The following is a 27,465-nucleotide window of genomic DNA, read 5'->3' on the forward strand; positions in this document are numbered from 1 at the left end:
GTGTCCTGGAGACAATATTTATCCCTCAATCAACATCACAAAAACAGATTATCTGGTCATTATCGTGTTGCTGTTTGTGGGAGCTTGCTGTGCGCAAATTGACTGCCGTGTTTCCTATGTTACAACAGTGACTACACTTCAAAACAAGTACTTCATTGGCAGTAAAGCGCTTTGGGAGGTCCTGAGGTTGTGAAAGGCGCTATATAAATTCCTTGCTTTACCTCGGGGTCAGCTGAGATTGGCCAACAACAGCACAGAGCTGGGACCAATGCCGGGACCTTGCCTGTATGGCTCCATTGCACGAATGGCAATGCACTAACCCATTAAATCATCAGGCAAAGTCACACTGTGTGCCTATTACATCGAGCACAATAACGCTGACGAGAGTGTTCCAGGTTTAGCTCACATTCAGATGTTGCCGTTATCTTGAGTCCGGAACAGATGCTGCCGGGTAACACACTCTCTGTCCCCGCATGTTATATACATGGACTGTATTTCACAGCAATTAACAGCTCATAAGAATATAAGAAATAGGAGCAGGAGTAGGCCATTCAGCCCCTCGAGCCTGCTCTGCCATTCAATAAGATCATGGATGATCTGATCATGGACTCGGGTCCACTTCCCTGCCAGCTCCCCATAACCCTTCACTCCCTTTTCGCTCAAAAAATCTGTCTATCTGCGCCTTTAAATATATTCACTGACCCAGCCTCCACAGTTCTCTAGGGCAGAGAATTCCACAAATTCACAACCCTCAGAGAAGAAATTCTTCCTCATCTCAGTTGTAAATCCCTTTATTCTGAAACGATGTCCTCTAGTTCTAGATTCCCCCACCAGGGGAAACATCCTCTCTGCATTTGCCTTGTCGAGCCCCCTCATTATCTTATCTGTTTAGATAAGATCACCTCTGATAATAAACTCCAATGAGCACAGGCCCAACCTGCTCAACCTTTCCTCATAAGTCAAAACCTTCATCTCAGGAATCGACCTTTGTGAACCTTCCCTTGAGAAACGTGCTGTGAGTACAGCTGTCGATTTTTGCAGTGTGAAAGTTGCCGCAGACAAACGAACGATGTGCAGAGTGAGTAGCCCGTGTCCATCAAGACCATCCATGTGTGCTGATCAACCCATCCAATCCATCCGAACAGAATGGTATGCATTACATAGAAACATAGAAACATAGAAAATAGGTGCAGGAGTAGGCCATTCGGCCCTTCGAGCCTGCACCGCCATTCGATGAGTTCATGGCTGAACATGCAACTTCAGTACCCCATTCCTGCTTTCTCGCCATACCCCTTGATCCCCTAGTAGTAAGGACTACATCTAACTCCTTTTTGAATATATTTAGTGAATTGGCCTCAACAACTTCCTGTGGTAGAGAATTCCACAGGTTCACCACTCTCTGGGTGAAGAAGTTTCTCCTCATCTCGGTCCTAAATGGCTTACCCCTTATCCTTAGACTGTGACCCCTGGTTGTGGACTTCCCCAACATCGGGAAAATTCTTCCTGCATCTAACCTGTCTGAACCCGTCAGAATTACCAAGAAACATTTTGTCAAATATCATGGATTCATTTCAAGGCTTAGTGATTCATCCTATACTGGAAATAGGCTTTTCCCTGAATACTGTTCCTGCTTCCTGCAATCTTACTCTTGAAATCAAGACCTCTCTGACTCATAAGCTTAAAAACCTTTCAAGACTGAAGGTCAGAGGACACGGAGCTATGTCGCGAAGATAACCTCGGGAAAGACTATTTCTGATTACTACAGAAAATGCTGAAAATCTCAGCGGGTCAGGGAGCATCTGTGGAGAGAGAAACAAGAGTTAATGTTTCGGGTCTGTGACCCTTTGTCAGAACTGGAAAAGTTTGAGATGTAACAGATTATTAAGGAAGTGGAGGGGGGCAATGAAAGGGGGAGGGGAGGAAAGAACAGCAGGAAAGGTCAGTGATGGGGTGGAAGGCAGGAGAGAGTAAGAGAGAAAAGGGATGATGGGCAAACATGCGATGGTAATGGCACGAGTTAAGAAACAATGGATGGGTCTGTTGTAATGCACGTTGTACTGCATGGCTCAAACCAGGCAAAAAGTGTTTATGAACTTGGCTCTTTTTACAATGGAAACCTTCAGTATGATGCCAAAATCTACAATTAAAATGAAAAGTCAAAGCAGATTGCTCCTCGCGCTCAAGAACATGTTTATACATTTTTTTTTTTCCACGTTCCTCTCCCACTAACATCGCCCTCCCCCCCCGCCCCCCCCACAAAAGAACAATCCAGGCCAATAACCTGCTCTCCGTCATCTGCCAAAGGTGACCTGTAGCAGTGGCTTGGAGTGACGTGCTTTCCGATTTATCCTTTTTGTTTTGATACAGTTACAATAACTTACTTTTATTTTGTAGTTTTTAAAAAAAAGTTTGACCCAAGGCCCATTGGGGGGATGCAGAACAGTAGGAGAGAAGTAAAAGAAAGAAAGACTTGGATTTATATAGCGCCTTTCACAACCACCGGATGTCACAAAGCGCTTTACAGCCAATGAAGTACTTTTGGAATGTAGTCACTATTGTAATGTGGGAAACGGGGCAGCCAACTTGTGCACACCAAGCTCCCACACACAGCAATGTGATGATGACCAGATAATCTGTCTTTGTTATGTTGATTGAGGGATAAATATTGGACCCAGGACACCGGGGATAACTCCCCTGCTCATCGAAATAGTGCCATGAGATCTTTATCATCCACCTGAGAGAGCAGATGGGGCCTCGGTTTAACATCTCATCTGAAAGGCGGCACCTCCGGCAGTGCGGCACTCCCTCAACACTGCACTGGGAGTGTCAGCCTGGATTTTTTGCGCACAAGTTCCTGGAGTGGGACTTGAACCCACAACCTTGCGACTCAGAGACAACCCACTGAGCCACAGCTGACACTGTAGAGATCACTCTGGAATTGAGGACTGATGGACTTCATCTGACCTTGTCCCTTGTGCTCTCGGATGTTGAAGAAACCAAGCTCTCTCGAGGTTCTGCATTTTGAGTTAGCCTTTGATCGGCAGACTCAATGGGCCCAAGTTTCCACAAGAAAAAAAACGGGCGCCCCTCCGAGCTGGGCACCCGTTTTTCGCGCCTAAAAAAAATCCTCGGTATTCTGCACCTACTTACAGGTCCTCTGGCCCTCGGCGCAGCCAGCACGAGCTGTGGGGGGGCGGAGCCAGGTCTCGGCGCTGAAAACAGTGCCGGGACCTCTGCACATGCGCGCTACAGTCGGCACGCAAGTGCAGTAGCTCCAGGCGCCGAACTGTGTGGGAGGGGCCCGAAGCACGCAGCCCCTAGCCCTGGCCCAATGGCCTCATTGGGGCTCCTCCCACGGCCAGCTCCTGCTCCCCGCCTGACCAGACCCGACACTCGTTTCCCCCCCCCCCGCCGACCAGACCCGACCCGACCCCCGCTCCGATCCGACACCCGCTCCCCCCCGCCCCGACCCGACCCGACACCCGCTCCCCGCCCCCCCCAAGCCTCGCCGAAGGGCCACGGTAGAAAGCAGCAGGTGTAAAGACAGGATCGATCAGGAGCTTGTGGTTAGGTGACTAAAAGGTTGGGATTTCAAAAAGGCTGAAGATGTGTGGGAGCACCTTCGAAAGCGTCGTTTTACGCGGTTTGCTGTTAATGTTGTGAAGTGAGGTTGGAACAAGATCTGGCTTTTGTCCCCAAGGGTGACCAAACCGAGGTCTTCAAGAGATACGATGGGGTAAACAGCGCAAGTTTCCACCGGATGACAAGAGGACACGAATTTAAGATAGTCGCAAAATGAAATAATGAGGGGATTGGAAAAAAAAATTCTTTACCCAAGAGGGTGACCAGTACACATTGAGTTCTCTGCCAGAAGCACAATCTATGGGCTCAGTTTTCCCCAAAGCCGTTTTTTGGCGTACTTGGAGTTATGCCCGTTTTGTGGAGCCCCAACTGCACCCCAAAAAACATCCAGCTTTCCCCATTTGAATTGTCCTTCAGCTTTGTGGGTGGAGCCCAAGATGTGCGCCAAAAAGATCGGGTTGCCAGGGTAACGAGGGACACACTGCGGGCTGAGGCTGGAAAGTGAAACATACAACACATTCTGGCCAGCTCACAGCAACCTGCACAATTATCTTGCAGCAGCTTACTGGCATTAAATTATTCAAGTGTTTATGCCAAAAGTCTATCCCCCCTCCTCCCAGTGCCGCTCCTAGCCCTGGCCGAAAGGCCGTACCACCTCCCTCTCTCCTCTCTCTCTCTCCTCTCTTCTCTTCCCCCCGCCCCCCCCCCCCCCCACGCCCCTCACCCCATCTCCTCCCTCACCCCCTCTCTCATAAGAACATAAGAATTAGGAACAGGAGTAGGCCATCTAGCCCCTCGAGCCTGCTGCGCCATTCAACAAGATTATGGCTGATCTGGTCGTGGACTCAGCTCCACTTACCCGCCTGTTCCCCGTAACCCTTAATTCCCTTATTGGTTAAAAATCTATCTATCTGTGACTTGAATACATTCAATGAGCTAGCCTCAACTGCTTCCTTGGGCAGAGAATTCCACAGATTCACAACCCTCTGGGAGAAGAAATTCCTTCTCAACTCGGTTTTAAATTGGCTCCCCCGTATTTTGAGGCCGTGCCCCCTAGTTCTAGTCTCCCCGACAGTGGAAACAACCTCTTTGCCTCTATCTTGTCTATCCCTTTCATGATTTTAAATGTTTCTATAAGATCACCCCTCATCCTTCTGAACTCCAACGAGTAAAGACCCAGTCTACTCAATCTATCATCATAAGGTAACCCCCTCATCTCCGGAAACAGCCTAGTGAATCGTCTCTGTACCCCCTCCAAAGCTAGTATATCCTTCCTTAAGTAAGGTGACCAAAACTGCACGCAGTACTCCAGGTGCGGCCTCACCAATACCCTGTACAGTTGCAGCAGGACCTCCCTGCTTTTGTACTCCATCCCTCTCGCAATGAAGGCCAACATTCCATTCACTTTCCTGATTACCTGCTGCACCTGCAAACTAACTTTTTGGGATTCATGCACAAGGACCCCCAGGTCCCTCTGCACCTCAGCATGTTGTAATTTCTCCCCATTCAAATAATATTCCCTTTTACTGTTTTTTTTTTTTCCCCAAGGTGGATGACCTCACACTTTCCGACATTGTATTCCATCTGCCAAACCTTAGCCCATTCGCTTAATCTATCTAAATCTATTTGCAGCCTCTCTGTGTCCTCTACACAACCCGCTTTCCCACTAATCTTAGTGTCATCTGCAAATTTTGTTACACTACACTCTGTCCCCTCTTCCAGGTCATCTCTGTATATTGTAAACAGTTGTGGTCCCAGCACCGATCCCTGTGGCACACCACTAACCACCGATTTCCAACCCGAAAAGGACCCATTTATCCCAACTCTGCTTTCTGTTAGCCAGCCAATTCTCTATCCATGCAAATACATTTCCTCTGACTCCGCGTACCTTTATCTTCTGCAGGAACCTTTTGTGTGGCACCTTATCGAATGCCTTTTGGAAAATCTCTCTTTGTTCCACCGCCCCCCCCCCCCCCCCACCGCCCCCCCCCCACCACCAGCTGCTGTTGCCGCCATCCAGGCCGTGGAACTGCATCAGCTGCGCTGATTTGATCTGATTCTCTTACATAGAAAATAGGTGCAGGAGTAGGCCATTCGGCCCTTCTAGCCTGCACCGCCATTCAATGAGTTCATGGCTGAACATTCAACTTCAGTACCCCATTCCTGCTTTCTCGCCATACCCCTTGATCCCCCGAGTAGTAAGGACCTCATCTAACTCCTTTTTGAATATATTTAGTGAATTGGCCTCAACAACTTTCTGTGGTAGAGAATTCCACAGGTTCACCACTCTCTGGGTAAGAAGTTCCTCCGCATCTCGGTCCTAAATGGCTTCCCCCTTATCCTTAGACTGTGTTCCCTGGTTCTGGACTTTCCCAACATTGGGAACATTCTTCCTGCATCTAACCTGTCTAACCCCGTCAGAATTTTAAATGTTTCTATGAGGTCCCCTCTCATTCTTCTGAACTCCAGTGAATACAAGCCCAGTTGATCCAGTCTTTCTTGATAGGTCAGTCCCGCCATCCCGGGAATCAGTCTGGTGAACCTTCGCTGCACTCCCTCAATAGCAAGAATGTCCTTCCTCAGGTTAGGAGACCAAAACTGTACACAATACTCCAGGTGTGGCCTCACCAAGGCCCTGTACAACTGTAGCAACACCTCCCTGCCCCTGTACTCAAATCCCCTCGCTATGAAGGCCAACATGCCATTTGCTTTCTTAACCGCCTGCTGCACCTGCATGCCAACCTTCAATGACTGATGTACCATGACACCCAGGTCTCTTTGCACCTCCCCTTTTCCTAATCTGTCACCATTCAGATAATAGTCTGTCTCTCTGTTTTTACCACCAAAGTGGATAACATCACATTTATCCACATTATACTTCATCTGCCATGCATTTGTCCACTCACCTAACCTATCCAAGTCGCTCTGCAGCCTCACAGCATCCTCCTCGCAGCTCACACTGCCACCCAACATAGTGTCATCCGCAAATTTGGAGATACTACATTTAATCCCCTCATCTAAATCATTAATGTACAGTGTAAACAGCTGGGGCCCCAGCACAGAACCTTGCGGTACCCCACTAGTCACTGCCTGCCATTCTGAAAAGTACCCATTTACTCCTACTCTTTGCTTCCTGTCTGACAACCAGTTCTCAATCCATGTCAGCACACTACCCCCAATCCCATGTGCTCTAACTTTGCACATCAATCTCTTGTGTGGGACCTTGTCGAACGCCTTCTGAAAGTCCAAATATACCACATCAACTGGTTCTCCCTTGTCCACTCTACTGGAAACATCCTCAAAAAATTCCAGAAGATTTGTCGAGCATGATTTCCCTTTCACAAATCCATGCTGACTTGGACCTATCATGTCACCGCTTTCCAAATGCACTGCTATGACATCCTTAATAATTGATTCCATCATTTTACCCACTACCGATGTCAGGCTGACCGGTCTATAATTCCCTGTTTTCTCTCTCCCTCCTTTTTTAAAAAGTGGGGTTACCTGCGACAATTTTCTTAACTGCCCAGAAGGTTTTTCCAGAGCGGTCACAGATGCCGTCCTAAGAAAAATTGGAGTAAATCGTTGTTGGCCAAACTTGCTTAAATGTCCAGAATTGGCGCGGGTGGCCAAAAAAACTAATCTAAAAGTATCAGTTAACTGAGTTACGCTGGCGCACAATCTGAGGGGGAACTTGGATATTTTAAGTTAGGCCAAAAGAACCAGCACAGATAACCGGGGGAAAATGAGCCCAAAGAAAAGGAATTAGTCGCTTGAAAAAGAGGAATATTACATAAGAACATAAGAAATAGGAGCAGGAGTAGGCCATACGGCCCCTCGAGCCTGCTCCGCCATTTAATACGATCATGGCTGATCTGATCATGGACTCAGCTCCACTTCCCCGCCCACTCCCCATAACCCCTTATCCCCTTATCGTTTAAGAAACTGTCTATTTCTGTCTTAAAGTTATTCAGTGTCCCAGCTTCCACAGCTCTCTGAGGCAATGAATTCCACAGATTAACAACCCTCTGAGAGAAGAAATTTCTCCTCATCTCTGTGTTTTAAATGGGCGGCCCCTTATTTGAAGATCATGCCCTCTAGTTCTAGTCTCCCCCATCAGTGGAAACATCCTCTCTGCATCCACCCTGTCGAGCCCCCTCATAATCTTATACGTTGCGATAAGATCAGCTCTCATTCTTTTGAATTCCAATGAGTAGAGGCCCAACCTACTCAACTTTTCTTCATAAGTCAAACCCCTCATCCCCGGAATCAACCTAGTGACCCTTCTCTGAACTGCCTCCAAAGCAAGTATATCCTTTCGTAGATATGGAAACCAAAACTGCACGCAGTATTCCAGGTGTGGCCTCACCAATACCTTATATAGCTGTAGCAAGACTTCCCTGCTTTTATACTCCATCCCCTTTGCAATAAAGGCTAAGTTTCCATTGGCCTTCCTGATCACTTGCTGTACCTGCATACTAACCTTTTGCGTTTCATGCACAAGTATCCCCAGGGCCCGCTGTACTGCGGCACTTTGCAATCTTTCTCCATTTAAATAATAACTTGCTCTTTGATTTTTTTTTCTGCCAAAATGCAGGACCTCACACTTTCCGACATTATACTCCATCTGCCAAATGAGAAGTGTGCAAAAAAGAGGCTCGTGTGGCCAACTCGCTCTGGCACAGCCTGCATGGACTGTTTCTGTCAGGGAGCATTCTATCATTTTTATAAGCTGTCGATATGTCTCTACAGGCCAGGAAGGAGAATCGCTGGGCTGTAAAAGTGCCCTGTGTTGCGATTGTTTAAACAGCCGTCTCCAGTTCGTGTTATGGTTCTTCCCGCCCTGTGGATTTGGGTTTCCAACCATCTCCCACTCTCCCCACCCCCAGGCGCAGCCCGGATCAGGATGTGCCCTCTAAGGCCATGTCACTCTACAGTGTGGCGTGGCACATTGTAATATCAGCGCACCGTGACTCCACGTTGCCTTTTTGAGTGACATCTGATTTCTTGATTACCCCCCTCCTCCCCTTGTCACCACGAAATGGTACTTGTCCATTGGCAAGGCTGCAAGGGTGTGTGACCTCCGCTGGGGTTGGTGGGGGGGGGGGGGCGTGACCTCCGCTGGGGTTGGTGGGGGGGGGGGCGTGACCTCCGCTGGTGTTGGTGGGGGGGGGGGCGTGACCTCCGCTGGTGTTGGTGGGGGGGGGGGGGTGTGACCTACGCTGGGGTTGGTGGGGGGGGGGGCGTGACCTCCGCTGGTGTTGGTGGGGGGGGGGCGTGACCTCCGCTGGTGTTGGTGGGGGGGGGTGTGACCTACGCTGGGGTTGGTGGGGGGGGGGGGGCGTGACCTCCGCTGGGGTTGGTGGGGGGGGGGCGTGACCTCCGCTGGGGTTGGTGGGGGGGGGGGGGCGTGACCTCCGCTGGTGTTGGTGGGGGGGGGGGGGGGTGTGACCTCCGCTGGGTTTGGTGATAGCGCCCCTCTGTAACCCTGTGATAGAGAAAGGGGAATATCAGCCAGGGGTCCAGCTCTATTTACCCACCCTTGCTCCAGAGCCCTTGATCCCAAGTTCAACATACGTCTGTCTTGCCTCAGACTTGAAAATTCCAATTAGCCCCACAGCATCCACAGCCTTTTGGTGGAGAGAGAGTTCCAGGTTTCTTCTATCCTTGATAAAGGGATTCAATCTGGTTGGTACAGAGAAACTGCTTCCTCTGATTGGGGTGGGAAACCCTGACTGGAAGGTACATGTGTGTGGGTGTTTGATGAGGACATCGGCCAGGCTTGTCTGCGATGCAGCCCACGGTTTAGCTCTGCCTGTGCTCGCTGTCTCGGCCCATTCGGACAAGATCGCAGAGTGTGAATTGTATCTGTGGTATTGTAGCCCAGCTTGAGTAAGTGACTTTTGTGAGGAGTGGGGTGGGGGGGGGTGGGGGTGGGGGAAATTAGGGTTACTTAGGAACAGGAGTAGGCCTTTCAGCCCCTCGAGCCTGCTCCACCATTCAATTAGCAGTGTCGGCTGTGGCTCAGTGGGCAGCACTCTTGCCTCTGAGTCAGAAGGTTGTGGGTTCAAGCCCCACTCCAGAGACTTGAGCACAAAATCCAGGCTGACACTCCCAGTGTAGTGCTGAGGGAGTGCCGCACTGTTGCAGGTGCTATCTTTCGGATCAGGTATTAAACCCTGGCCCTGTCTGCTCTCTCTTTAAAAGACCACTATCTTGAAGAAGAGCAGGGGAGTTATCCCCGGTGTTCTGGGCCAATATTTATCCCTCAGTCAACATAACCAAAACAGATTATCTGGGTCATTATCATATTGCTGTTTGTGGGAGCTTGCTGTGATTGGCTGCCGCGTTTCCCACAATACAACAGTGACTACACTTCGAAAGTACTTCATTGGCTGTAAAGCGCTTTGAGACGTCCGGTGGTTGTGAAAGGCGCTATATAAATGCAAGTCTTTTCTTTTACATCATGTCTGATCTGTATCCACGTTCCATTGTACCCGTCTTTGCTCCGTATCTCTTGACACCCTTATCTAACAAAAATCTTAACCATCTCAGTCTTGAATGTTTCAAGTGACCCCCTCCTTTCTCCCCCCCCCGCGCCCCCCAGCTCCAGCATCCACAGCCTTATGGGGGAGAGCGTTCCCAATTTCCACTACCCTTTGTGTGAAGAAGTGCTTCCTGATTTCACCCCTGAACTGGCTCTAATTCTTTACGCCCCTTGTTACCACCACTCACCAACAGAGGAAATAATTTCTCCCCACCCTATTGAATCCCTTCATCATTTTAAACACCTATCAGATCACCCCTCAATCTTCTGTACTCCAGGGGATGCAAGCCAGGTTTATACAACCTGTCCTAATTTAACCAATTAAGTCCCAATGGTATTCTGGTAAATCTGCACTGCACCACCCCCCCCCCCCCCCCCCTCAAAGTCCAAACATTAGTCGCTTGGGAGGGTGGGGGAGGCAGGGTAAAGAATTTAAACCTTTATTTTGCCTTGCTTCAAAAAATAAACTTGCTCGAATCGGAGCTGTGTGTGCAGTGGGTTTGATCAAGTCTAGGAGCAGGACTGAGTCTGTGAAAGGGTTAAGCCTGGCTCCGAGAAGAGGGTTGAAGTGAGTTCAGTCTGACTTTATCTGGAAGAACGAATTTGTCTTTGGAGTGTGTTAACATGCATGCAGATTTGATAATGCGCAGAGCAATGTCAGCAGTTCATTTCTGCCTTGTTTGTGGCACTCAAAGGGACCTTTAATATTGTGTTAGCTGTGGCTCAGTGGGCAGCACCCTCACCTCCTGAGTCAGAGAGTTGTGGGTTCAAGTCCCACAACAGGGACTCGAGCACGTACTCCAGGCTGACACTCCCAGTGCAGTGCTGAGGGAGTGCCGGAGATGCCGTCTTTCGGATGAGACGTTAAACCGAGGCCCCGTCTGCTCTCTCAGGTGGATGTAAAAGATCCCACGGCCACTATTTCGAAGAAGAGCAGGGGAGTTATCCCTGGTGTCCTGGGGCCAATATTTATCCTTCAACCAACATAACAAAAAAAAAAACAGATTTATCTGGTCATTATCACATTGCTGTTTCTGGGAGCTTGCTGTGCGCAAAGTGGCTGCCGCGATTTCTAAATTACAACAGTGACTACGCTCCAAAGGCATTGGCTGTAAAGTGCTTTGAGAACGCCTGAGATCATAAAAGACGCTATATAAAGGCAGTACATCATGCAGCACATGAACGAAATACTGCGGATGCTGGGAACCTGAAATAAAAGCGGAAAATGCTGGAGGCACTCAGCAGGTCAGGCAGCATCTGTAGATGGAGAAACGGAGTTAACATTTCAGGTCGATGACCCTTTGTCAGAACAGGGCGCATTATGCAGTGATGGTAGTCGGTCTGTGTAAAGGCTTCACGCCACCGAATGTGAATGCAGCTTCGTTAAAGCTCTTTATCTTTCCTCGCTTCCTCTGTGCTTTACTGTATTCTGCGGCCCAGGGTATCTGGGAGATCCTCTGCCCCTGGCTCACGTCACCCGGTCAACGCGTTTCTAGGACATGGGTGGTCCACTGCTCGTGTGGGGGGATTTTCTCCTCCTCTCCGTTTCCTCGCCCCCCCTCCCCCCCCCGGTCACTGACCGCCCGAGTCAGATTCTGGAATTTACGATGTGGCGAATTGCAGATACAACATAATAAGGACATAAGAAATAGGAGCAGGAGTCGGCCATTTTGCCCCTCGAGTCGGCCATTTTGCCCCTCGAGCCTGCTCCGCCATTCAATGAGATCACGGCTGATCTGATCTTGGCCTCAACGCCACTTCCCCGCCCGCTCTCCGTAACCCTCGACTCCCTTACCATGCAGATGTAGACCAGTTCTGATTGCATTCACTTTGCGAAGTTTAAACTTTCACGGAGGAAGCTACACGAGGGAGAAAGGAACAGAAGGTCATGCTGATGGGGCGAGATGAAGAGGGGTGGGAGGAGGTTCGTGTGGAGCAAAGAAAGAAAGACTTGCATTTATATAGCGCCGTCCACGACCACTGGACGTCTCGGAGCACTTTACAGCCAATGAAGTACTTTTGGAGGGTAGTCACTGTTGTAATGTGGGAAACGCGGCAGCCAATTTGTGCGCAGCAAGCTCCCACAAACAGCAATGTGATAAGGACCGAGATAATCAGGTTTTTTTTTACTGATGTTGATTGCGGGATAAATATTGGCCAGGACACCGGGGATAACTCCCCTGCTCTTCTTTGAAATAGTGCCCTGGGATTTTTTAACATTCACCCGAGAGGGCAGACGGGGCCTCGAACAGTGACACCGGCAGGGACCAGTTGGGTTAATGGTCTGTACATTCTGTGTAAACACTCTGTGATTACATTTTTGAAGTGATCTTTGTAGAGTTTGGATATTTATTTGGTGGGGGTTTTGAGGAGATTGCCCACTTCCCCGTCGGAAATTAAATTTTAAAATATTAAATGAAGACGGGAATGGGTCTTCCTTGTGGGCGATCTGTAATTAGAATTAGTCTGAGATAATCGGTACAAAAATGACCCATCCTGTGTGTACACATGGTGTACAGAGATTGTACAGGTCTTCAGTATAAACACCGAACTTGGGTCAGGCAACGTCTGTGGACAGAGAAGCCCAGTTAACATTCCAGGTCGATGACCTTTCACCGGTGTTATATTTGCATTTGTACAGAACAGTCATGCAATGTTCGTTATTTCCTTCTAGTTGTCTTTGAATGAAATGTAAAGCAGCTTCAGCTCTGGAGGGAATGCCTTGGAGGGAATGCAACGCAGATTGACTAGAACGACACTGGGGCTGAACGGGTTAAATTACGAGAGCTTGTTGCACAGACTGAGCTTGTATTCCCTCGGGTATGGAAGATTAAAGCGGCGATCTAACTGAGGTGTTTACAACGATTGAAGGGGTGCACAATCTTAAAATTCGAGACATTCGGTGTTTGTGAAAGGCGCTATATAAATGCAAGTCTTTCTTTCTATGCTCCACACGAGCCTCCTCCCACCCCTCTTCATCTCGCTCCATCAGCATGACCTGCTATTCCTTTCTCCCTCGTGTAATGTCCTCTGAAAGTTTAAACTTCACAAAGTGAATGCAATCAGAACTCACGACAAGGGAGTCGAGGGCTGTGGGGAGCGGGCGGGGAAGTGGAGTTCAGGGGTGATGTCAGGTAGCACTTCTTCTTTACACAAAGGGTGGAGGAAATCTGGAACTCTCTCTTTCTCCCCCCCCCACCCCCGCCCCTCAAAAATAAAACTGTTGGGACTGAGGGTTAATTGAACATTTTGAAACTGAGATTGATAGATTTTTGTTTGGCAAGGGTATTAAGGGTTACGGAACCAAGGCGGGTAGATGGAGTTAAGATGCAGATCAGCCAGGATCTAACTGAATGATGGCAGAGGCGCGAGGGGCTGAATGGCCTCCTCCTGTTCCGATGCTCCCAGTTTCATTCCCTGGAATGTTTCTCCTGTTCTTCCCCTCCCCTGACTATTGATGCTGGTCCCCTTCCTCCTGAATAAATAACATGGTGTTAAATGTGGCCGACTGACCTGCTCACAGGTCTGGCTGGCTGCTGCAATCTTTAGGGGACCAGTGCATTCATCCACTCGACCCCCACTCCCCTTAACATGTGTTGCATGAACCCAACATCACGCCATTAATGGGGAGCCATCTTTATTTACAATAAAGAATAGCAGAAATGATCCGAGCTTGCATCAACCCAAGCCCTTCCCAACCGGCAGCTCCAGTTCTGGACGAGCAGAGATGTTCTCCAATTGATTATTGGGAAGACCGAAGCCATTGTCTCTGGTCCCCGCCACAACACTGCGTTCCCTATCCACTGACTCCATCCCTCTCCCCAACTTCTGTCTGAGGCTGAACCAGACTGTTCGCAACCTTGGTGTCATATCTGACCCTGAAATGAGCTTCCAACCACATATCCGCAGCATAACAAAGACCGTCTATCTCCCCCTCCGTAACATCGCCCGTCTCCGCCCTTGCCACAGCTCATCCACTGCTGAAGCCCTCGTCCGTGCCTTTGTTACCTCCAGACTTGACTATTCCAACGCGCTCCTGGCTGGCCTCCCACATTCCACCCTACGTAAACGTGAGGCGATCCAAAACTCGGCTGCCCGTGTCCCAACTCGCACCGAGTCCCGCTCGCCCATCACCCCCCCCTGTGCTCGCTGACCTACATTGGCTTCCGGTTAAGCAACACCTCGATTTAAAAATTCTCATCCTTGTTTTCAAATTCCTCCATGGCCCTCGCCCCTCCCTATCTCTGTAATCTCCTCCAGCCCCACTTGCCCTAATTTTCCTTGTGTGGTTCGATGTCCAATCTTTTGTCTCATAATACTTCTGTGAAGCGCCTTGGGACATTTCACTACGTTAACGGCGCTATATAAATGCAAGTTGTTGCATGTCCATCTGCCCACCCAACGCAAAATGGGATTTAGAAGATGCTCCTCCGCTGGAGAGTACACGGAGTCACCCCAGAGCTTGTGTGAAGCCGTCTGAATTATTTTAAAGGGTGGTTTTCTTTTGCTTTTGGTTGTTGCAAGATATCATCCCAGGGAAAATAGTTTCTCTTTGTTTGTTGGGCCACCTGCTTGAACAAGAGCTTCGGAGTCGGTGCCCTGTTGTCCCAGAGCGAGTGTGGGAGGAAGAGGTCCGGTACACACAGCACGAGCTGATGTGGGCGTCAACAGGTCGTGGCCCTCATTTCCTTATATTTTGGGGGAAATGCAAAGAATGAAATAACACACCCACGCACACACTTTATTTTGCTTGAAGTTTCACCAAAACTTTGGTTTGTCCGAATTGTTTTATTTTTCAGAGAATTGAATCATGGAATCATACAAGCTAGGATCCCAACTGCTTTCGTGGAACCATTAGAATAGTACAGCACACAGAAGGAGGCCATTCGGCCCATTGAGTCTGCGCTGGTTCTTTCGAAGAGCAATCCAGTTAGTCCCACTCCCCCCGCTCTTTCCCCGTATCCCTGCAACTTTTTCTCCTTTACGTGCTATGGCTGCAAGAGCAAGTCAAAGGCTGGATATTCTGAGGGGGGGGGGGGAGCGCGATTCACCACCTGACTCCCCACAGTCTTCCCACTTGGAAATATATTGGCCGTTCTGTTATGTATGTATGTAAACCTCACCAATATGTAAGACTTGCCACTAGGGGGCACAGCTGTGGGAGACCTAAGGGTCACCTGTGCACCCTGGGGCAAGCGGGTATAAAAGGCAATCCACTATGCTGCTACCTCACTCTGGAGTCTGGATAAAGAGACCAAGGTTACAACAGTTTGAGCTTACAATACAGACTTGTGGAGTTATTGTGAACATAACACGTTCCTTCATCATCGCTGGGTCAAAATCCTGGAACTCCCTCCCTAACAGCACTGTGGGAGCACCTTCACCACACGGACTGCAGCGGTTCAAGAAGGCGGCTCACCACCACCTTCTCAAGGGACAATTGGGGATGGGCAATAAATGCCAGACTTGCCAGCGATGCCCACATCCCATGAAAAAAAAATTACATAGTTTCCTTTTGAAGGCTACTATTGAATCTGTAACCACCCGATCAGACAGCATATTCCAAACCCTGTGGGGTCGGCCATTTAAGACTGAGCTGTGAAGCAATTTCTTCACTCAGAGGGCTCTCAATCTTTGGAATTCTCCACCCCAGAAAGCTGTGGCTGCTGAGGCATTGAGTATATTCAGGTCGGAGATCGATAGAGTTTTGGACACTAAGGGAGTCGAGGGATAAGGGGTTAGGGCGGGAAAGTGGAGTTGAGGTCAAAGGTCAGCTATGAATCAGCTGTGGCTCAGTGGGCAGCGCACTGGTCTATGAGTCAGAAGGTCGTGGGTTCAAGTCCCATTCCAGCGACTTGAGCACATCAATCTAGGCTGACACTCCCAGCACAGTGCTGAGACGTGCGCTGCACTGTCGGAGGTGTCGTCTTCCAGCTGAGACGTGCGCAAATTGATTGTCGCGTTTCCCACATTAGAACAGTGATTATACTTCAAAAGTACTTCATTGGCTGTAAAGCACTTTGAGACACCCGGTGGTCAGTCACCTGAGAACTCACTTTGAGTGGAAGCAAGTCTTCCTCGATCTCGAGGAACTGCCTATGATATGATGAGATGATATGGTCATGAAAGGCACTATATAAATTCAAGTCTGTCTTTCTTTATGATATTGAATGGCGGAGCAGGCTTAAGGGGCCTTATGGCCTACTCCTCCTACTTCGTATGTCCTAACAACTCGTCGTATAAGAGAGGTTTTTCTCATGTCGCCTCTGGTTAAGATTGTAGTAGTTTTACAATCATAAAACGATGAACGCGTGCTGCAGGTTTGTCCGCACTCTCTGTAATCTGTCCTGTGATACAAAGATTAGCGCAGAAATGGTTTCGCAGTCTGTCCTTTCCTTTTAGTAACCTGCCGTTGCTGTGTTTTAATGGCACTGAGCTTTACCGTTTCTGGGTTGCTGATGTCATCTATATATCGCTGGGGTAACAGCTGGGGGTTTTTAGCATCAATTTATAAGAACATAAGAATTAGGAGCAGCAGAAGGCCATTTGGCCCCTCGAGCCTGCTCCGCCATTCAATAAGATCATGGCTGATCTTCTACCTCAACTCCACTTTCCTGCACTATCCCCATATCCCTTGAATCCCTTAATATCCAAAAATCTATTGATCTCTGTCCTGAATATACTCAATGACTGAACCTCCACAACCCTCTGGGGCAGAGAATTCCAAAGATTCACCACCCTCTGAGTGAAGACATTTCTCCTCATCTCAGTCCTAAATGGCCAACCCCTTATTCTGAGACTGTGACCCCTGGTTCTAGACTCCCCAGCCCCGGGGGAAACATCCTCCCTGCATCTACCCTGTTAAGTCCTGTAAGAAATTGTATGTTTCAATGAGATCACCTCTTATTCTTCCAAACTCTAGAGAATATAGGCCAAGTCTACTCAATCTCTCTTCATAGGACAATCTCCCCACCCCAGGAATAAGTCTGGTGAACCTTCGTTACACTCCCACTATGGCAAGTATATCCTTCCTTAGGTAAGGAGACCAAAACTGTACACAACTCTTTCCATTAAAAGCCTACTGCACCTGGTATTCCCAAGCGGCCTCGCATCCAAGTACTAACCAGGCCTGACTTTGCTTAGCTACAGAGATCAAACGAGATCGGGCGTTTTCAGATTAGTGTGGCCGCAGGCCCAAAACTGTACACAATACTCCAGGTGCGGTCTCACCAGGGCCCTATATAATTGCAGTAAGACGTCTTTACTCTTATTCTCAAACCCTCTTGTAATAAAGGCCGATATATAATCTCTGTATCTGAGCCAAAACTCACCATGAAAGGTGATCATTAAGCAGCGATAACAACTTGCATTTATATAGCGCCTTTAACATAGTAAAACGTCCCATGGCGCTTCACAGGAGTGATTATCAGCCAAATATTGACACTGAGCCACATAAGGAGATATTAGGACAGAGGACCAAAGGCATGGTCAAAGAGGTAGGTTTTAAGGAGGAGGGAGAGGTAGAGAGGCGGAGAGGTTTAGGGAGGGAGTTCCAGAGCTTGGGGCCCAGGTAACAGAAAGCACGGCCACCAATGGTGGAGCGATTAAAATCGAGGAGGGCCAAGAGGCCAGAATTAGAGGAGTGCAGAGATCATTCCATCGTGCATGTTTATACAAGGATTGTATGGTGCTTGGGTTAAGCTGCTGCCCTTCCACCTCTGGAAATTGGATTTAAATCCAGTCCCTGCTGAGGAAATGAATCCTTTCTCTTGTATCCTCCTCCATTTACTCTCATCAATAGCATGTACTCCTTGCTGGGGTTTAGTTCAGCGTGTGTTGGTAGTCTGCCATGAAAGTGCTCATTTTTCACAAGTGTACCAAGCTAGTATTCACAGGCTGCTCCACTGTGGGTGGATATCACCGTTGAAGTCAACACTGTCCCCACCTTCATGTCCAATGGACGTGTGGAGTTCCATGGAATCATAGAAATTTACAGTATGGAAGGAGGCCATTTTGGCCCATCGTCTGTCAACAAAGAGCTACCCAGCCTAATCCCACTTTCCAGCTCTTGGTCAGAAGCCCTGCAGGTTACAGCACTTCAAGTGCACATCCAAGTACTTTTTAAATGTGGTGAGGGTTTCTGCCTCTACCACCCTTTCAGGCAGTGAGTTCCAGACCCCCACCACCCTCTGGGTGAAGAAATTTCCCCCAAACTCCCCTCTCAACCTTCTACCAATAACTTTAAATCTCTGCTCCCTGGTTGTTGACCCCCTATCCACTCTATCGCGGCCCCTCATAATTTTATACGCCTCAATGAGGTCTCCCCTCTGTTCCAAAGAAAACAAACCCAGCCTATCCAATCTGTCCTCACAGCTAAAATTCTTCAGTCCTGGCAACATCTTCGTAAATCTCCTCTGTCCCCTCTCCGGTGCAATCACATCTTTCCTGTAATGTGGTGACCACCACTGCACGCAGTACTCCAGCTGTGGCCCAAGTAGTGTTTTAGTCGGAGTTTGCTGGACTGGGAGTAGGAATGGGAGCCCCGGCTGTTTTCCCGCCTCCCTAGCCAGCAGTGCTATGGCCTGGGGCATTCCTGGCCTTTATTGGCTGAGGCGTCACAAAGCTGAATGTTGCTTCCGTGAAGGCCCCAAAGCTGATCTTACTCTCCCCGCCTTCGCTTCATTGGAAGTACAGAACCATCGCTGCTCTAAGCATGGCTCTCACTGTTCAAGGCCAACCAAATGCTTGTGGTGCACATTAGAAATACATCGGGCAACATCTTTAGTCTAGACGCATTACACAAAGGGCAATTTAAATTCAGCTGTCTCCTGCATACTTTCCCATGACTTCGGCACTGTGGAGTTCCTTATCTCTCCATCTTTTCTTCTATTGTGTCAGCCATGACTCAGTGGGCAGCGCACTTGCCTCTGAGTCACACGGTCCTGGGTTCAAGTCCTATTCCAGGGGCTTGAGCACTTAAAACCCAAGCAGACACTCCCAGTGCAGTGCAGAGGGAGTGCTGCACTGTTGGAGGTACCGTCTTTCAGATGAGATATTTTATGTCCACCTGCCCATCTGCCCTCTAGGGTGGACGCAAGAGATCCCATGGCGCTACTTCGAAGAGGAGCAAGGGAGTTATCCCCGGTGTCCTGGGCCAATATTTATCCCTCAATCAACGTAACAAAAAAGAAAATGATCTGGTCATTATCACATTGCTGTGTGTGGGAGCTTGCTGTGCGCAAATTGGCTGCCGCGTTTCCCACATTGCAACAGTCACTGCACTCCAAGAGTACTTCATTGGCTGTAAAGCGCTTTGAGACATCCAGTGGTCGTGAAAGGCGCTATATAAATGCAAGTCTTTCTTTCTTTACAATCTGTAGGCTTATTAAAACCCAACCACTGCCTGATTTACCTCGCTTTCTCTCCCACTCTTGTCCATTCTGGCATGTGTGGCGCTCGGCCCTTCACTTAGTTTTCCTAATTTTAAAAACTTGTGTGAAAGTCTACAGCGTGGAACTGGTACATCGGAACAGCATTAGGATATAAAGCGTGTCTCGCCTGTTCCGCCTTTCAATTGGAACATGGCTGATCTGTCCCTCAACTCCATTTTACTACAACAACAACTTTAAAGTAGTTAACCATGAGAAACGAGCCATTTGGCCCCCTCCCAATGCACTTACAGGGGCGTTATCAAACAAAATGAAGCCACATAAGATATTAAGACAGAAAAGCTTTGTCAAAGAGGTAGGTTTTAAAGGAGTGTCTTAAAGGAGGAGAGAGAGAGTAGCAGAGAAGGTTAGGGAATTAATTCCAGCGTTTAGGGCCCAGGCAACTAAAGGCACGGCCACCGATGGAGCGATTGTAATCGGGGATGCTCGAGGCCAGAATTAGAGGAGCGCAGACATCTCTGAGGGTTGTGGGGCTGGAGGAGATCAGAGATAGGGAGGGGCGAGGGCATGGAGGGATTTGAAAACAAGGATGAGGATTTTAAAATTGAGACGTTGCTGGACAGGGAGCCAATGTAGGTCGGCGAGCACAGGGGGTAATGGGTGAGCAAACGAGTCAAAGGTGGGCAGAGGAAACATTTCAAGGACACCCTCAAAGCCTCCCTGATAAAAATGCAACATCCCCACCGACACCTGGGAGTCCCTGGCCAAAGACGGCCCTAAGTGGAGGCAGTGCAGCCGGGAGGGCACTGAGCCTCGTCGCCGAGAGCGTGCAGAAATCAAGAGCAGGCAGCGGAAGGAGCGTGCGGCAAACCAGTCCCACCCACCCTTCCCCACAACCACTGTCTGTCCCACCTGTGACGGGGACTGTGGCTCTTGTATTGGACTGTTCAGCCACCGAAGGAGTGGAAGCAAGTCCTCTATTCCGAGGGACTGCCTGTGATGATGGTGAGGGGTGAGCGGGACTTGGTGCGAGTTAGGACAGGGGCAGCCGGGTTTTGGATTGGCTCAAGGAGCCCGTCGTTACTGGCCAGAACTCTCCGCTAGTTGGGCCTAAATATGGTTCTCTCGGGTCACCGGGATGAGTGCTGTGCCGAACGGACATGTCACGCTGATGCAGTCGGAAATCGGTGTGAACCGGTGAAGAAGATCGTTTGCACGGGGGACGGTGCTGTACGTGACCTGGGGGCTGCCTGGGTAAGCCATTTCCCCCCCCCCCCCCAGCACTGACACCCCTCACTTTAACGCACATCGAATTGCTGAGGTTGCAAAAGCACTCCTGCAAAAGTGCCCTCGAAGGCAAGATTCCCGGAATTTGCGGAATCCCTGGAAGAGTGTTGCCTCGGAGACCGTTCGTTTGGGTTCACTCGGGCTTAAAAAATGAGCTTTGTTTGAAATGCACAGCGTGACGCTGGATTTAAATTGCCTTTTGTGCAATGTGTCTAGACTAAAGATGCCCTGATGTATTTTGCACTGTGTACTATTATTGTTTGGATGACATTGAACAGTGAGAGCCAAACACAGAGCAGTTTGCAATCATCGTCTGAACCCCAAAATGAGAATACTGTCTGGTAACTTCAGCTCTGTATTCAGTTTTTAAAAATTAATCCATACCGTGCCATTGATGAGGTCACTTGTCCGCCTCGTTTCGCTTTGCTGGCTGAATGTGTTGTGTTAGACATTGATTGTGTGGTTAATGTGTAGTGACATCCACACTGCAGGATTAATGATTTGGGAATCGTTGCTGTCAGTTTATCACACAGCAGTCAACAAGTTAGATACTTGGGAAGAGGCTAACCGCTTGCATCTGATTAATGTCCACCAAAGTGCTGGGACTTTCAGGTCCGAACCATTTGTGAAATGCTGTCCAGTGCTTAACAACAACAACAACAACAACTTGTATTTCTATAGCGCCTTTAACATAGTAAAACGTCCCAAGGCGCTTCACAGGAGTGTTACAAGATCTAAATTTGACACCGAACCACATAAGGAGAAATTAGGGCAGGTGAACAAAAGTTTGCTCAAAGAGGTAGGTTTTAAAGTGCGTCTTAAAGGAGGAGAACGAGGCGGAGAAGTTTAGGGCAGGAATTCCAGAGCCCAGGCAGCTGAAGACACGGCCGCCAATGGTGGAGCGATTATAATCAGGGAATGCTCAGGAGTGGTCAATGCAGGGACTGCGCCTTTAACTGGGGGGGACAAGCCTGCACAAACATGTGTTGCAGATTAAATGGGTGCCTCTGTGATGCACTGAGAGAGTAGCAGAAGCTGTGTGTGCAGAGCAGTGTGTTTATACACACCCTCATTCGTGAAGGAGGGTACAGGGCCCAGAAGAGGCGAGGGCCCAGGGGCAGCACGGGCCAGCCCACACTGGGTCCGTGCAGCAGAGCTGGTCTCTAGTCGTCCTGGTTAATCCTTGTGACTGGATAAAGACCTAGCTCTGTCGAGTCCGTGTGGTGGCTGGTGTGCAACGGTCACCACACGTTAAAAAAATCCACACACAGGCATCTCCCACCCCTCAACTGGAGTTCAGGACTGGAACATCGGGTCCTTCATTGAACCATCTGTGAACTCATGTGGAAGCAAGTCATCCTCGTTCAAGGGACCCCCTATGATGATGATATTATACACATGGGGGCAGTTCACCATTTGGGCTCATCGGAATACAGTGTCATCGGGGGGAAACAAAGGTTATTTTTTTTAATGTTCCTTCCTCCCCACCCCCCCAGCCATTTTGTCCCATTTTCATTCTTTCCGGTGAGTGCTGCAGTGCTTTAAAGTAACGCTGGTATTGATCAGAGAGTTGTCAGCTCTGCCGCATAATTTAAGTATCTTAGCGATTTTGCAGGATGCTACGTTCACTAGTCAGCCACTTTAGGGGAGGCTCGGGTTATACGGGATTTAAAAGAAAGACTTGCATTTATATAGCGCCTTTCACGGCCACCAGATGTCTCAGAGCACTTTAGAGCAAATGAAGTACTTATGAAATGTAGTCACTTGTAATGTGGGATTATGTATATGTGTGTGTGTGTGTGTGTATATGTATATATAAATAATATATCTATATATCTATATCTATATATATATATATATATATATATATATATATCCAGTGGCAAAAGAGGGAATAAACAATTGGGGGACTTTGCGAACTGGTTTTTGTCATGGGTAAGTTATGTATTTTTAAATTTATTTTGTTAGCAGGAACTGGAGCTGAAGCGTGTAAGATTTCTAAATCTTTGGCATCAAATTGATAGTGAGACCAATTCTTTTAAAACAATTTGTAATAGTTTATTAAACACACACACACATGCACATCTGTCAGCAGACCTCAGCTATCCTACGGATCGACTTGGTTACAACAGATACAATGATGTTACAAGAATAAAGGTACATGGCTTGCTCCTTTGTCTGCAGAGAGAGGTCCTGCCTTTTGCCGTGTGCTGAGGCAAAGAGAGGGCCAGCAATCCTTGCTGGGATTATTCTACCCCTTACAGCCAGTGTTTCTCACAAAGCCTCAGGATTGGGCATTGTTTCCAGGGCCGTTCCTGATTGGCTGCTCCTCATACATGTGTCTGTCTGGAGGGCCGGTGCCATTCCTTGACTGGGCTTTTCAATTAACACTTTTTCCAGTTTGGTGAGTTTCAAAGCCATGCTGACAGAAACATAGAAAAATAGGTGCAGGAGCAGGCCATTCGGCCCTTCGAGCCTGCACCGCCATTCAATAAAATCATGGCTGATCATTCCTTCAGTACCCCTTTCCTGTTTTCTCTCCATACCCCTTGATCCCCTTAACTATAAGAGCCATATCTAACTCCCTCTTGAATATATCCAGTGAACTAGCATCAACAACTCTCTGTGGCAGGGAATTCCACAGGTTGAGGGAAATCATGAACTTGTGGACATCATCCATTTTGATTCTTTTAACACTGCAACCTTTCCATATAATCTACACTTTTAACATATATATATATATATATATATATACAGACCTCCAAACAGTAGTAGTGATGTTCGGGAGGGCATCAAACAGGAAATTAGGGGTGCATGCAATAAAGGTGCAGCAGTTATAATGGGTGACTTTAATATGCACATAGATTGGGCTAACCAAACTGGAAGCAATACGGTGGAGGAGGATTTCCTGGAGTGCATAAGGGATGGTTTTTTAGACCAATATGTCGAGGAACCAACTAGGGGGGAGGCCATCTTAGACTGGGTGTTATGTAATGAGAGAGGATTAATTAGCAATCTCGTTGTGCGAGGCCCCTTGGGGAAGAGTGACCATAATATGGTGGAATTCTGCATTAGGATGGAGAATGAAACAGTTAATTCAGAGACCATGGTCCAGAACTTAAAGAAGGCTAACTTTGAAGGTATGAGGCGTGAATTGGCTGGGATGGATTGGCGAATGATACTTAAGGGGTTGACTGTGGATGGGCAATGGCAGACATTTAGAGACCGCATGGATGAACTACAACAATTGTACATTCCTGTCTGGCATAAAAATAAAAAAGGGAAGGTGGCTCAACCGTGGCTATCAAGGGAAATCAGGGATAGTATTAAAGCCAAGGAAGTGGCATACAAATTGGCCAGAAATAGCTGGGATCTGGGAGAAATTTAGAACACAGCAGAGGAAGACAAAGGGTTTGATTAGGGCAGGGAAAATGGAGTATGAGAAGAAGCTTGCAGGGAACATTAAGACGGATTGCAAAACTTTCTATAGATATGTAAAGAGGGAAAGGTTAGTAAAGACAAACGTAGGTCCCCTGCAGTCAGAATCAGGGGAAGTCATAACGGGGAACAAAGAAATGGCGGACCAATTGAACAAGTACTTTGGTTCGGTATTCACAAAGGAGGACACAAACAACCTTCCGGTTATAAAAGGGGTCGGGGGGTCTAGTAAGGAGGAGGAACTGAGGGAAATCCTTATTAGCTGGGAAATTGTGTTGGGGAAATTGATGGGATTGAAGACCGATAAATCCCCAGGGCCTGATGGACTGCATCCCAGAGTACTTAAGGAGGTGGCCTTGGAAATAGTGGATGCATTGACAGTCATTTTCCAACATTCCATTGACTCTGGATCAGTTCCTATCGAGTGGAGGGTAGCCAATGTAACCCCACTTTTTAAAAAAGGAGGGAGAGAGAAAACAGGGAATTATAGACCGGTCAGCCTGACATCGGTAGTGGGTAAAATGATGGAATCAATTATTAAGGATGTCATAGCAGTGCATTTGGAAAGCGGTGACATGATAGGTCCAAGTCAGCATGGATTTGTGAAAGGGAAATCATGCTTGACAAATCTTCTGGAATTTTTTGAGGATGTTTCCAGTAGAGTGGACAAGGGAGAACCAGTTGATGTGGTATATTTGGACTTTCCGAAGGCGTTCGACAAGGTCCCACACAAGAGATTGATGTGCAAAGTTAGAGCACATGGGATTGGGGGTAGTGTGCTGACATGGATTGAGAACTGGTTGTCAGACAGGAAGCAAAGAGTAGGAGTAAATGGGTACTTTTCAGAATGGCAGGCAGTGACTAGTGGGGTACCGCAAGGTTCTGTGCTGGGGCCCCAGCTGTTTACACTGTACATTAATGATTTAGATGAGGGGATTAAATGTAGTATCTCCAAATTTGCGGATGACACTAAGTTGGGTGGCAGTGTGAGTTGCGAGGAGGATGCTGTGAGGCTGCAGAGCGACTTGGATAGGTTGGGTGAGTGGGCAAATGCATGGCAGATGAAGTATAATGTGGATAAATGTGAGATTATCCACTTTGGTGGTAAAAACAGAGAGACAGACTATTATCTGAATGGTGACAGATTAGGAAGGGGGAAGGTGCAAAGAGACCTGGGTGTCATGGTACATCAGTCATTGAAGGTTGGCATGCAGGTACAGCAGGCGGTTAAGAAAGCAAATGGCATGTTGGCCTTCATAGCGAGGGGATTTGAGTACAGGGGCAGGGAGGTGTTGCTACAGTTGTACAGGGCCTTGGTGAGGCCACACCTGGAGTATTGTGTACAGTTTTGGTCTCCTAACCTGAGGAAGGACATTCTTGCTATTGAGGGAGTGCAGCGAAGGTTCACCAGACTGATTCCCGGGATGGCGGGACTGACCTATCAAGAAAGACTGTATCAACTGGGCTTGTATTCACTGGAGTTCAGAAGAATGAGAGGGGACCTCATAGAAACATTTAAAATTCTGACGGGGTTAGACAGGTTAGATGCAGGAAGAATGTTCCCAATGTTGGGGAAGTCCAGAACCAGAGGTCACAGTCTAAGGATAAGGGGTAAGCCATTTAGGACCGAGATGAGGAGGAACTTCTTCACCCAGAGAGTGATGAACCTGTGGAATTCTCTACCACAGAAAGTTGTTGAGGCCAATTCACTAAATATATTCAAAAAGGAGTTAGATGAGGGCCTTGCTACTAGGGGGATCAAGGGGTATGGCGAGAAAGCAGGAATGGGGTACTGAAGTTGAATGTTCAGCCATGGCGGTGCAGGCTAGAAGGGCCGAATGGCCTACTCCTGCACCTATTTTCTATGTTTCTATATATATATATACAGAATACAGTGCATTGAAGCACTGACTGCACTTGATCAGCTCCACTGGGCAGACTACATCGTCCGCATGCCAGACACGGGACTCCTAAAGCAAGCGCTCTACTCTGAGCTCCTTCACGGCAAACAAGCCAAATGTGGGCAGCGGAAACGTTACAAGGACACCCTCAAGGTCTCTCTGATAAAGTGCAACATCCTCACCGACACCTGGGAGTCCCTGGCCAAAGACCGCCCTCAGTGGAGGAAGTGCATCCGGGAGGGTGCTGAGCACCTCAAGTCTCATCACAGAAAGCAAGTGCAGGCAGCGGAAGGAGCGTGCGGCAAACCAGTCCCACCCACCCTTTCCCTCAACGACTGTCTGTCCCACCTGTGACAGGGACTGTGGCACTTGTATTGGACTGTTCAGCCACCTAAGGACTCACTTCAGGAGTGGAAGCAAGTCTTCCTCGATTCCGAGGGACTGCCTATGATGATGATGATATGGAATCAATTTTATCATTACTAAACACTTTTATTCCTATAGGCGTGTTACCTGCTGGCTCTGTGTCGCGGGTGGGGCTTCCTTAAGGCGGAGGTGTCTGAACTGTAACTCGCTGAACCCAGCTCTCAAAACCGTCGCCTATTCGCGCTTGTTTTCTTCTTTGCTGGTTTCTCCTTTGAGTCTTGTGGGCCTGGAGATTTGAAACTGGCCAGTTGCTGGTCCTGGTGCCTCATTGGTGGATAAGTGCTCAATCACATCATCGGCAGTGCCTCGAAATCGAGGAAGACTTGCTTCCACTCTAAAAGTAAGTTCTCAGGTGACTGAACAGTCCAGTCCAATACAGGAATTACAGTCTCTGTCACAGGTGGAACAGAAAGGCGTTGAAGGAAGGGGAGGGTGGGACTGGTTTGCCGCACGCTCCTTCCGCTGCCTGCGCTTGCTTTCTGCACGCTCTCGGCGACGAGACTCGAGGTGCTCAGCGCCCTCCCGGATGCTCTTCCTCCACTTCGGGCGGTCTTTGGGCCAGGGATTCCCAGGTGTCGGTGGGGATGTTGCACTTTATCAGGGAGGCTTTGAGGATGTCCTTGAAATGTTTCCTCTGCCCACCTGGGGCTCTCGTGCTGTGTATCGGGTTCTGAGTAGAGCGCTTGCTTTGGGAGTCTCGTGTCAGGCATGCGGCACCATCACAGCACGATCTAGGGTTCTACAAAGTTTCCCTGCTCTCCCAGGTACGGGTACTAGTGATTCAAACTCTGCATTAAATAGATTTATTAATTTGGGTGTTGGATGGATGTATTCTGCCTTGTTGTGATAGTTGTGGGATTCAGGATACTGATGTGAACATTGATTTACTGTTGTA

The 27,465-nt window shown here is 48.4% G+C and overlaps 1 protein-coding gene and 1 pseudogene across 2 annotated transcripts in view; one reads left to right on the top strand and one right to left on the bottom strand.

Moving 5' to 3' along the window:
- nxn (nucleoredoxin) overlaps positions 1–27,465 on the top strand; it is a 255,001-nt gene that overhangs the window by 44,616 nt on the left and 182,920 nt on the right. The gene's annotated exons all lie outside the window — the stretch shown is intronic.
- LOC139227265 (5S ribosomal RNA) lies at positions 17,205–17,323 on the bottom strand (annotated as a pseudogene).

This window comes from Pristiophorus japonicus, chromosome 16, assembly GCF_044704955.1.
Source record: "Pristiophorus japonicus isolate sPriJap1 chromosome 16, sPriJap1.hap1, whole genome shotgun sequence".
Classification (NCBI taxonomy): domain Eukaryota; kingdom Metazoa; phylum Chordata; class Chondrichthyes; family Pristiophoridae; genus Pristiophorus; species Pristiophorus japonicus.